The sequence below is a fragment of the Diabrotica virgifera genome, chromosome 10, assembly GCF_917563875.1.
Source record: "Diabrotica virgifera virgifera chromosome 10, PGI_DIABVI_V3a".
NCBI lineage: Eukaryota > Metazoa > Arthropoda > Insecta > Coleoptera > Chrysomelidae > Diabrotica > Diabrotica virgifera.
In genome coordinates, this window is record NC_065452.1 from 138,314,576 (window position 1) to 138,328,137 (window position 13,562).

At 33.5% G+C, this 13,562-nt stretch overlaps 1 protein-coding gene across 5 annotated transcripts in view; it reads left to right on the plus strand.

Annotated features, from left to right (window-relative positions):
• LOC126893261 (catenin delta-2) overlaps nucleotides 1-13,562 on the plus strand; it is a 101,086-nt gene that overhangs the window by 49,451 nt on the left and 38,073 nt on the right. Inside the window, exon 1 of one of the 5 annotated variants that reach the window (XM_050663265.1) lies at nucleotides 10,629-10,801. The exons of the other annotated variants lie outside the window; for them this stretch is intronic. The gene's annotated coding sequence lies outside the window, so the exon portion shown is untranslated. Of the gene's footprint in view, nucleotides 1-10,628; nucleotides 10,802-13,562 lie in introns of those variants that run through there. 5 annotated transcript variants of the gene reach the window in all.

Sequence of the window (13,562 nt, forward strand, 5' to 3'; positions counted from 1 at the left end):
TAATAATCCAATATTTGAACCTTGTTGAAGTTGCAAGATGTGAATGTGAACGTGTAATCTCAATTCCGTATGACTAGTGTGACCAACTAGTTCGAAAAATCCAGGACATGGCCCGAATTACGAAGTTGTGTCCCGGCGTCCCGGACAAGGCTTCCGGATAATCCGAATTTTAAACGTTTTGGTAAAATTCTATTTTGAAATTTTGAATACGTTATTCTTCTATGAATTCACATCTAGTTGAATTGGTGACCCGAAAAAAGTCGACAATTTTTAAAGTATAATACTAATACCCCATCCAAAACGCATGCATTTTATATCGTGGTTTTATAGTTCTACGAAAACTCAAACTGTGAACTTTGAGTATCATTGTCAACATAAAAATGTTAAATAATAATCAATAAAATCATGATAATATTAAAGTTCTTAAAAAAATGGTTCTTAAAAAAAGTTCTTAAATAAAGTTCTTTTCATTGAAAAGTCCCGGATTTCAGGTATTTTTTTCAGCCTTGTCCCGAAATCGACTGAATTGGAGTTGGTCACACTACGTCATCATTCTCTTTGTCTTATCCCTATGCGGGGTCGGCTTCCCTAATTGCATTTCTCCACACAATTCTATCTTGGGTCATATTAATGTTAATCCCCTTTACCAACATGTCCTGCCTTATCGTCTCCCCCCAGGTCTTCTTTGGTCTTCCTCTCCTAGTCCTTCCAGCAGGCGCGGATACAGGGGGGGGGTCAACGGGTCCATGGATCCCCCTATTATATTGGGCACCCACCCATGACCCCATGGACTATTTCATCCGTAACACGGAACTGCTACTTTTTCACTGCCCAACATTCAGTTCCGTATATCATAGCCGGTCTTATGGCCGTTTTATAGAATTTTCCCTTCAGCTTCATTGGAATTTTTCTGTCACACAACACACCACTCGCTTCTTTCCACTTCATCCATCCAGCCCTAATTCTACTGAATGCATCTCCATCTATTTCTCCATTACTCTGTAATACCTTAAAACTATTGCTTTTTACAATCAGTTCACCATCCAAAGATACCATTTTATTTGTAGTAACTCCATCTTTAAATGAACATTCCAAATACTCTGTTTTTGTCCTACTAAGTTTTAAACCTTTTTCCTCCAGAGCTTGCCTCCACTGTTCCAGTTTTTGTTCTAAGTCTCTTTCACTATTTCCTACCAACACGACATCAGCATACATTAAGCACCATGGAATGTTACCCTGTAGTTTCGCTGTTATCTGGTCCAAAACTAATGAGAATAAATACGGACTAAGCACAGAGCCTTGGTGCAATCCTACTTTCACATGAAATTTATCAGTCTCTCCCACACCTGTCCTAACACTAGTCGTTACTCCCTCATACATATCCCTCACAATCTTTACATATTCACCAGGGACTCCTTTCTTATTGAGTGCCCACCACAGAATCTCTCGAGGAACTCTATCGTATGCTTTCTCAAGATCAGTGAATACCATATGAGCGTTTGTTTCTTTACTCCTGTATTTTTCCATCAACTGCCTTATAATGAAAATTGCATCTGTTGTTGATCTGCCCTGCATAAAGCCAAATTGATTCTCGGATATTTCGGTCTCTTCACGTATCCGTCTATCAATTACTGTTTCCCATATTTTCATGGTGTGGCTAAGCAGTTTTATAGCCCTGTAGTTTGTACATTGTTGTATATCTCCCTTGTTTTTATAAACAGGTACCAGTATACTGATTCTCCATTCGTCTGGCATTTGTCCAACTTCCATAATTCTATTAAATAGGCCTGCTAGCCACCTTGTTCCTGTCTCTCCCAATGCTCTCCATACTTCCCCAGGAATATCATCTGGTCCTACCGCTTTTCCTTTCTTTATATTTTGAAGCGCTTGAGCCACTTCCTCGTTTGTTATTTTGGTGACCATTGCTGCTACTGTCTCCGTTGACTCTACAGGCTGTCTAATTTTCATTCCTAATTAACATCCTGTTATAATTGTTTCCCATCAATTTCAGTATGTTGCAAGGTTCTGTTGCGTTTTTTAAGTTGTCTTCTCCTACGATAAAAAGTTTATAGGAAGAGACCCCTAAAAGAGCTCAGTTTTTTTAGTTTTTACATGCATGATTTACCTGTTTACTCTGATTGGAGTACGAAGGGAACCATTCTCGTTGGAACTTTACCGTGCTGAGCAGATGGGACTTGAATTATAAAATGTAAAATGCACTCATCTTCTTTAGTCTCAGCATCCGTTATGGCATGCAAATTTTAGAAGCCTCGGAGGTGTAACCAGAGAAGGTTCCCATGGTTTTCAATCTGGTGGGATGTAGAGTAATATTTTTAATGTTATTTTATGTGCTATTAGATTGAAAACTTAGTCTTTTTAGTTTTTATTAACACCAATTCATAATTTGTGGAGAATCTTTGACGAAATTGAATATCAATAGTTCTTTTTATACTCGTACAGTGGAATAGTCATTTAGGCTTGGGGTAGTAGTACCATGTAGTACTTTCATAAAAATTAAAACCGTAATAGCCAGTTTCTAGTTGATGTATATAAGGTAACTCCATACTCTATTTTTAATGTACTGTTTTTATACTGTGTTAAATTATATTTATAGTTATGTATTTGCGAAATATTGTTTTTTACATACAGAGTTGGGATAAAGTATGGAACCAAGCAAATATCTTTGAAATGAAAAGAACAATATTTATGAAACTTTGCATGCAAGTACAGCGACGCAAAAGGCATCTGATGTCATATTTTTTATTACTACTCCACTTCCGGTTTCACCGGAAATACCGTTAACTTATTTACTTTAAATGGGACACCCTATATATTTTTGCAGATTTTAAAAGAACTTGTTATTTTTAATTCATACATACAAAGTTTGGAAGAAAAAACTATTAAAACAAGAGATAAATCTCTTTACAGTTAAAAAAAATAGGTTAATTTATTTACGTTAGACCAATAATATTAAAAATAAAAAAAATAATTTCAAATCTTGAAAATATTTGCTGTTCACCTCCTGACAAGGTGCAAGCCTATAAATAAATTCGTGAGTCACTTTTTGCAAGATTTCTCCACGTATTCACATTCATCAATTATTCTTTGTCTCAAATCCTGCAAACGTGTTGGTCGCCTAACGTAAACACGTGATTTTAGATAACCCCAAAGAAAAAATCTAACGGGTTGAGGTCCGGAGAACCAGCGGGCCATTCTATGAATCCTCTACGTCCAATCCATCGATTTGGAAAATTCACTTCCAAAAAATGAAAATTTACCATAACCGATTATCATTGATATTTTTCACTTAAATGAACCATTTTTAATACAACTTATTTCTGTCAATTAGTTCAGTAACCGTTTTACCTACTATATTAAATTCAAATACGTCATGCAGTGCATGTAAACAACAATTTTAGTCTACAGTATAGATCAGCGATACTCAACCTTTTTTTCCCCTGGGCCACATACTAGCTATTGCCACAGCTTGCGGGCCGCATAGGTGGTGTAGTATACAGGGTGTCTCATTAAGAAACGGAAATACTTAGACGGTGTATAGAGGTCACTGAGGCGGTTCTAGATATTCTACATTTATTGCCCCATCGATTTTTATAACCGAGTTACAGGGTGTTTTTATCGATTATGCCCATTTTTGTCTGGATCCATAACTTTATAACCACCCTGTATATTTTTTGATATTTGATACAAGTATGTCTTATTTAGAACTCAAGCCATAGAACTACTAATTAGAAGAAAAATTCAGGTCCGGATTAAAGAAAATATACTTAAATTCATTGTGACCTTGAAACAACATCCGTATGTATACTGAAATTTTCAAAACCCGTTTGCACATTGGAAAAGAGCACAGAGAACTGAGTTTATAGGTTCGCTTTAATGTTTTCCGCAGAAAATTTAATTACTTTAATTTTGAAATGAAATATATTGAAATTTTTAAGAACAGAGATTACAAAGCAGGTTTTTAAAGCACTTTTAATAATAAATTATTGAATTTAATTAATACATTCTCATTTTAACACTAATCAATACTTACTTAATACATTGGAACGACCCACTTACTACTAATCACAACAAAAATACAGGTCCAGATTAACAAAAAATATAAAGTGATTGTGACCTTGAAACAACACCCTGTATATTGAAATTTTCAAAACCCGTTTGCACATTTGAAAAGACCACAAAAAATTAAGTCTAATGATTCACCTTCATTTTTTGCGCAGACAATTTAATGACTTCAATTACAAAATTGGAAAGAAATCCTTTGTAAAAGGTATAAAAATTTTTTATTAAAAATCCCTTAAAAGGGCTACATCACAACAAAACGTTTTCGATTTTTATAAAAAATCATCATCAGTGTGATGTTTTGTTGTGATGTAGCCCTTTTAAGGGATTTTTAATAAAAAAAATTTTATACCTTTTACAAAGGATTTCTTTCCAATTTTGTGATTGATGGTATACAGCCAACTACAGGAAAACTTTTTCTTTTCCTTGTGGATTGACTTCAATTAATTTTGAAATTATGTCGAAATTTTTAAGAACTCTGAGAACTCAGAACAAAAATTTCGATTTAATTTCGAAATTAATGTGATTAAATTGTCTGCACAAAAAATTGAAGCAGTCAATTAAATTTTGTTTTTGTAGTCTGTCAAATGAGCAAACGGATTTTGACAATTTTAATATACAGGGTGTTGTTTCAAGGTCACAATTATTTTATATTTTTTTGTTAATTCAAACCTGGGTTTTTCTTGTGATAAGTAAGTGTCATTCCAATGTAGTATATAATTATGGATTACTTTTAAGATGAATATTTGTTTATTAAATTTAGTAATTTATTATTCAAAGTGCTTTAAAAACCTGCTTTTTAAAGAGTTCTTAAAAATTTCAGTATATTTAATGTCAAAATTAAAGTCATTAAATTTTCTGTGTCCAAAATTAAAGTGAACCTGTAAACTCAGTTTTTGTGCTCTTTTCAAATGTGCAAATAAATCTTGAAAATTTAAATATACAGAATGTTGTTTCAATGCCACAATCACTTTATATTTTTTTGTTAATCCAGACTTGGATTTTTCTTGTGATTACTAAATGGGTTGTTGCAATGTATCTAGTAAATAAGTGTTGATTATTTTGTGTATATTTGAATAAAATGGGTATTTGTTCATTAACTTTAATAATTTATTATTCTCTAAAAGTTAATAATACCTGCTTTTTAATCCCAGACTTCTTAAAAATTTCAATATAATTTCACAATCGCGCACAAATACGCCTTAAACACAGCGGCACACTATTAAATAATTTGACAAACACGTGAAATTTAACAAATAATTTGATCGTTTACAGGGCCTTTTAGTGAGCCTTCGGGCCGCATGAAAAACGCTAGAGGGCCGCATGCGGGCCGCAGGTTGAGTATCACTGGTATAGATGGTACTCGTTTATTTCCTACTACGTTGTACTAATACAAAAAATTATCTACAGCCACTTTTTAACAAATTTTTTTCTACCAAATTTGGTATGTCTGAATTAAAAATGACAAGTTCTTTTAAAATCCGCAAAAATATACAGGGTGTCCTATTTAAATTAAATAAGTTAAGGGTATTTCCGGTGAAACCGGAAGTGTAGTAGTAACAAAAAATATGGCAACAGATGCCTTTTGCGTCACTGTACTTGCATGCAAAGTTTCATAAATATTGTTCTTTTCGTTTCAAAGATATTTGCTTGGTTCCATACTTTATCCTAACCCAGTGTATTTATTGTCTGTCACTACTTTTGCTTGTATCGATATAGTAACTATTAACTCAGATATCGTGCAATTGGACCTTTGCAAAAACAAGTAATCAGAAAAAAGATGATCTTTTATAGCAAAAATTATCACTACTCCGTAGTTAATAAAACTGTTAGTTTACAAATAATTGACACCTACTTAAGTATAGCCTACGAATCATTTTATCATAGACAAAAGATACCATTATAAGTATTTCCACGACAAATTGAATCTTATTCTTTAGACGAAGCAATAAAGCACTAAAATCGGCCTTACCTCCGAAAAAAAAACGACAAGACGGATCTTAATAATTCTTTTTGCATTCGATTCGTGAATGCTCCAGGAAACTTTGTGAACCGAAGCCATGATATAATATTGAAAAATTGCATACGAAAAATGCATTCGTAAAGTGCATCTCAAACAGACAATAAAAAAAAATCAGAACTCGTCAATTATCGGCGGAAATGAGTTCAATTTTGTTACTCGGGGGTTTTCGGGGTCGTTGAAAACGAATATGACGTCAAAAGTGATCTCCGGAGTACCTGGTGCCCAGGGTACCTACTGTTTACCTCTTCTTGTGAAGTTTTCGGCAGATTCATTAAAAATTAGTCAAAAATCATTACTCGGGGGGTTTTTGAGGCCGCTAACGACGAATATGACATCGGAAGTGATTTTTGGGAGTACCTGGTGCCCAGGGTACCTGTTTACTTCTCTTGTGGAGTTTTCGGCAAAAAAATTATTAAAAAATTAGTCAAAAATAATTACTCGGGGGTTTTGGGGTCGCTAACGACGAATATGACATCGGAATCGATCTCCGGAATACCTGGTGCCCAGGGTACCTACTGTTTACCTTGATTTCTGGAGTTTTCGGCAAATTGATTAAAAAATTAGTCAAAAATCATTAGTCACGAGATAAACAGTAGTACCCTGGGCACCAGGTACACCGGTGATCACTTCCGATGTCATATTCGTCGTCAAAGACCCCAAAAACCCCTGAGTAATGAATTTTGACTATTTTTTTAATGAATTTGACAAAAACTCCAAAAAACGAGGTAAACAGTAGGTACCCTGGGTACCAAGTACTCCGTAGAGCACTTCCGATGTCATATTCGTCGTCAGCGACCCAAAAACCCCCGAGTAATGATTTTTGGCTAATTGTTTAATGAATTTGCCGAAAATTCCATAAGAAGTAGGTACCCTGGGCACCAGGTATTCCGGAGATCGCTTCATATTCGTCGTTGGCGACCCCAAAAGCCCCCGAGTAATAATTATTTTTGACTAATTTTTTAATAAACTTTTGACGAGGTAAACAGTAGTACCCTGGGCACCAGGTACTCCGGAAATTACTTCCGATGTCGTATTCGTCGTTAGCGGCCCCAAACCCCCCCCCCCCCCCGAGTAATGATTTTTGACTAATTTTTAATGAATTTGCCGAAAACTCCACAAGACGAGGTACACAGTAGGTACCCTGGGCTCTGGGCACCAGGTACTCCGGAGATCACTTTTGGCGTTATATTCGTTTTCAGCGACCCCAAAAACCCCCGAGTAACAAAATTGAACTCATTTCCGCCGATAATTGACGAGAATATTTTTTATTGTCTGTTTGAGATGCACTTTACGAATGCATTTTTCGTATGCAATTTTTCAATATTATATCATGGCTTCGGTTCACAAAGTTTCCTGGAGCATTCACGAATCGAATGCAAAAAGAATTATTAAGATCCGTCTTGTCCTTTTTACTTTATCGTACTACATACGCATTATGAGTATAATAGATAAAGTTATAGGATCGTGCAAAAAAAAATTTTTCAGATTTCACTTTTTTTCGACGTTTTGAGTCCCCCTGAGTCTAAAAATCAAATAAAAAAACATGTCGGAAGTATGTACGTACGTACGTATGTCGCCACCGCCCAGCAAAAACTACTGGACCGATTTCGATGAAATTCGGTATGAGTAAGTTTAAGAGAATTTTGTCGAGAAACTAAGCTTTTGAAAAAAACAAAGGGGGGTTATTTGGGGCCCATTTTTGCAAATTTTGACCGAAACGAATGAAATTTAACTTAAAGTTAACTCATCGATAGGTAAATAGAAATACGGAATTTGACATTTCCAAATCCAAAATGGCGGCCAGCATGGCCGACCGCCCACCCAATACATTTCCCTACCAATCTAAAAACTTGTTTAAGATAAATTTAATTTGAAAAAACATTTATATAGCCGAAAGATGGGGCTATAACAAGAATATTATGGTTTTTCAGAAAAAGTTATGGGTTGCCTATATTTAAGGGGTCAAAATTTGACATAAATTTGAACTAAATTTTCTCAAAAATGACTCCAAGGAATTTGTTTATTTTTTGATATATTTTTGATATCCTATCGGTAAATTAAATAACATTGGTCAGATTTCTTAACTCCTCATAGGAGGGGAGTTATGAATTTTTTATAAAAAAATATTCGAGTGCCCGTAACTACCTCTGTAAAATTTGAAATTTGGCTGACATATATAGTACTTTGTTATCTATTAGCACAATAAATTTTACCCACAATATGGCTTCCGGTTTAACCGGAAATGAAAAAAAAATCTTAATTTTTTACATACGTCCTGTATATTTTTACATATTTTGAAAGAATGTAAAATTATCTTTCCAATGACATAAGACTCGTTGCTGTAACTAAAAAACTCGAAAAGTTACAGAAAATTGAAATTTTGCTAGAATCTTGTGTGTGTCCCCTCTCACGCGATCATAGCAGAGCATTATTATAGGGCAGTCAATGAGGGTATTTGGCTCCGAATTCCATCCTACTACATCGATGTACTTGATATTTTCACAGTAAGTAGGGAATAGCTCAAGAAACAAAATCTACCCTATATACTATGGCGCTTTTATCTTGGGGTAATTCCCACCCCTTCAAGGGGGTGGAAAATTTATTGGTCAAAATAAGCATGGAAGTGGCTAGAGAACCTATTTTTAAGCAAAAACTGGTCTATACTTTTTTTTGAGAACTCGATACTTTTTGAGTTATGCGTAGTTGAAAATTGGCCATTTTCATTTAAAAATGACACGTTTTCGGACGGTTTTTTGTGAATACCTTAAAAACTATGCATCAAACTAAAAACACTATATAAAAATTTTTTTTAATTATAAATAACAAAGAGATTCGTTCCTTCGTAAATTTTCTATTTATAATACAAAAAGAGATATGGTAGGTAAAAAGAGTTTGTTTTTTGGTGCATGCTCAAAGTGCTCATGCTTTTGTAGTGTTTGAAAAGGCCTTTAAAACGAGCACCGTTAAATGTCGGTTACATTCAAACTAAGCGAGATATGGTGCAAAAAAATATATGACTAATGTAATTTAAGGAAAAATGAGAAGTACAGTGGAACCCCGATAAGTCGGCCCCCGATAACCCGGACCGATTTTCATCAGATAAACATTTTGATTTTCAATATTTTGTATTTTTCAATTTAATTGTGGCTTATTTCCAATCAAAATAGTTAATTATCAGACAAACCTTTCAACAATAAAAATGTATGTAATATAATATTTGAGAGATAATGTGTATGTGTGTAATTTGAACTATACGATATTAAAAATGACTCATAGCACACGCCGCAGAAACAACAGCCACATGTCTGTAGTATCTATTCCTTTTTATTTCAAACTGTCAGCATTGTTTAGGAAAGACTATTTAAAAAATTCTTTTATAAACAATGGTCTTTAGTATTGTGTGTCTTGTATTGTTCGCTTCCATTTGCTTACGTTTGGGTTTGGTGTTTTTTTAGTAATTTTAATAAGTAGGTACTGTGCATATTTATAAATATATTTCATGTTATTTCAATTCTAACGGAGTTTATCTGTAAGTATACCGTATTTTATTAATTTTTACCATATTCTCCGGCTATCTCTCGGATTTTCGATAACCCGGATCGGTCGCGGTCCTGATTAATCCGAGTTATCGAGTTTCCACTGTACATACATTTAACCCCTCATTCACCAGAATTTAAATGCATTGTTTTTCTTTTGCAATACCTCTTAATATAGTGTTATTTCTACTTTCAAAAAGTTGGACGGGTGAAAAAAATAAGATCAAATTATAGAGCGCATTTTTAAATTTTTTTAAAATTCTTCCTTTTGCTCCATGCAATTCGAAAATAAAAATGTTCTATCCCCCAGAAATGGTGAGAACCGCCCCCATGATAAAAGCGCCATAGTATATAGGATATACTTTGAATCAGGAGATTGGGCTTTGGGCTACTCCCAAAATTTCATTACAATCCATGCAGTAAAATGCAAATATTGTAAACTATTAATTTCTCAGAAAAATGGACTACATAATTTGAAATGAAAGTATGACTAATATTCTATTGATTTATGCAATAATCTATAGTGTGTCCCCGAACATTTTCTCAAATGCGGGAATTAATGATGCGTAGAACCATAAAATATTTTCAAGTATACAAGGTGTTTCTAAAATATCAAAATAACGAGTAACTTTGTTATTTTTATAGAATGCCAGTATCTAGTACGATACCGATAATAGATCGGTACGATAAAGTTCTCGGGCGGCCCTTCCGTCCAGCGTTTTTTTTTTTCGGAGGTTCAGTGCTTTATTGCTTCGACTACTTCTTCAAGTGCCTAGTCCGTTTCGAACGTTGGCTATTAACATGGCAATTCTGATCTTGCTTACGGCACGACTTTGGTTAATTTTTATTCCCATTCATTTCAAATTGTGCGTTATTTTTGTCCGTAACTTTATATAACCGTCTTTTAGCATTTTCCAATTGCACATAAAGATAAGATAACATTTTACCGATATACAGTTTGTATGAGATCATTTTTATACTTTTTCAATCACAGTTGAACGGTTTTAATCGAGAAAACTCGATAAACTGTATCTTGAGTGTTATATTAGTTAGTTTTTGTATTTCAACGTGTTTATATTTTTAATCACGATGCTACTGGAAATTGGTGCTCTAGATCTCGAAAAGATGTCATGGAAACGATGTAATTAAGTGTGTTTAAAAGGTGAAGACTATTAATTGACATATTTCATCAAGCACTTAAAAAAACGAGTTATATAAATAATATACAAATGTTAAATGAATAAAAAAGGGCTGTATTATAAAACGGGATGTTGCATTTTTTGCTGCTTTGTGAGTGTTTCTTTTTTATGATATTGGTTACATGTTATCGAACTTTTTGTGTATTGTACCTATACGTATAATATATCATGTAAAACGTGTTTTATAAATACGGGGTGTATCACACATGCAATAAACTCAAAGAGGAATAGGAAAATAAGATACATACTTATACTTACCTTTATTTAATTTTTATTGATTTATTCGCGCACTTCCATGCAAGCTGTTTACATTTTCAGTTATTATATTTTATTTCTGGTGTATTTTCATGTTTTTTTTCACCTTACTTACCTATATATTTGTTGCTTCTTCTTGTACCTTTTACAACTCGTTTTCTTTTTTATTTTAAATATTTCATATAGCACGTGGTAAACAGTCCAGTACTATGACTGTTTAATGCTTTTAGTTAAATAATTCTATGAGTGGAATTTGTAATGTATTACACATAATATTACTCATAACCTATTTAAAATATTTTTCTACGTGACTTATTTTCATTGTTTAATGCATAGAGCGGGTATGGCATAGTTATTGTTGTATTTTACAGTGTTTTTTTTTGTAATATCGGCTGGTTTTTTTGGGTAAGAAATTTTTTGTTTTCTACTCTTAGACACTCTACTAAAATAGGTACTATAAGTGTTAATTGTCGTTGATGATATTTATTGGATAAGGTTCATTCATTTATTTATTTACTAAGGTTCAAGAAGTCGTCCATACGGAAAGTGGTCCAAATTTTATTTAAACATTTTTTTTTAATTTATAAAAATCAACTTTTTCGGGTCGAGCAATTTTTATATATTTGTTGGATTCTTCTAAACAAGTAAGGTGTCTTGTAATTTTTTTCTAAAGTTGATTATTTTCAAGTTAAAACAATTTAAACGAAAAAAAAAGGAGAAATGACGATTTTTAAGGCTCAAAAACAAGTAAAAAATCTTTGAAATCACCACGTGCCTAAATTCAAGTTCAAATCTTCTATCTTCAGAGAGTTAAAGTTAAAGAAGTGGCCAACAATGAGATATAGACAATAAAAATGAAACAAAACACTAAAGAAAATGTAAAATTGTTTTATAGAACACTGAAAAACTTACGAATCAACAAAGAAATAAAGCTAAAACAAATAATGACTAAAAATAGAACAAGATTAACCGACGTCAAGGATATAATGGAAAGATGGAGGGACCATTTCGGACAACTGTTGGACGTAAGACGCAAGAAATAACAATTGGCGGATCAGTGGAAAACACTGACGAAACAGATAGAAGCTATACAAGAAGAAAAACTAGATTTAAAAATTTAAAATTTAAAAGCCGTCATTTGTCGTTTTTTTTTCAGTTTTAAATTGTTTATTGCAGGGGTTCCCAAACTGGGGGGCGTGAAGACATGTAAGGGGGGGGAGACAAGATGAACATTAAATTCAATTTAGATAGTCTTTCTAAAATTCTAAATTAACCGCTTGTTAAACAGTGTATGTTAAAGGCAGCTTATATTATTCTTGGAACGCAGAGTAAGCAAAAGTTATCTCAAATACCTCTTTCTGACAACACTGTGAAACGTCGCATTGAGGATATCCCCGAAGACATACAAAACCAGTAGGGGTCGACAAGACAAGAATTCTTGTCTTGATAACAACTTCTTGTCTTGTCTTGAAAAAAAATCAAGAAATTTAAAAGAATTTTGTCTTAACGTTTTCTTGACATCTTATATCTTGTCTTGACTCAAGAAATTTCAAGATCTTGAAATTTCTTGATTACCTGGTCCGGTGATTCCCCCGGCGACCTTTTTATTGAGTTGCGTGCTAACACGGCCTAATAGATCCCATAATGACCTACAGAATCCAATGCCAGTGCCGAAAAATGTTTAAATGAGCCTAGGTCAGAAGATGCTGAGGCTGACAATATTCTTGATTGGTACAGAAAACACGAAAATGACTACCCGTAATTATCGAAAATGGCCAAGGATTTTATTCAAGCTAATTTCAAGAGCAGCTTTTTTTTTTCAAAGTCAAGAAATCGGCTAGACGTTGACTCCATAAGAAGTATTATCTACCTTAATGCATGGCTTATCAATTCCGATTAAAAAATTTATGTTACATTTACATGATTTACATTTTTGTAAATCGTTTTAACAAAAAAAGTGTTCAATACATTAAAGTACGTTATTTTATGTTAAAATATGTTATATTTTTCACAAATAAATACGTTTTAGAGTTTTCATTAGGTTTGTTCTAGCATCAGTTTCAAACGGTTTGAAACCATCAGAGAATAGCGGACCAGCGCGAGTAGAGGGGATAGCACTGGTGACTGTATTATGTTCTCTCACTGACCAACTGTTTGCTGATGGTTTCTGACTAGTTTGACTGTTTGCTAGAACAAACCTATTATTAGCTAGTCAAGATATTTCTTGATTTCTTGACAAGAAATCTTGGTATTGACATAAAATTTCTTGTCTTGTCTTGAAATCTAAAATTACTTCTTGTCTTGATCTTGTCTTGAAATCAAGACAAGATCTTGAAATTTTCAAGAATTTGGCGACCCCTAAAAACCAGGTAGTTGATGCAGTAAAACAATCGCTCGCCATTTTTTGCTATTCAGCTAGACGAGAGTACAGATATAGCACAATGTTCTCAGTTAATTGTTTATGTTCGG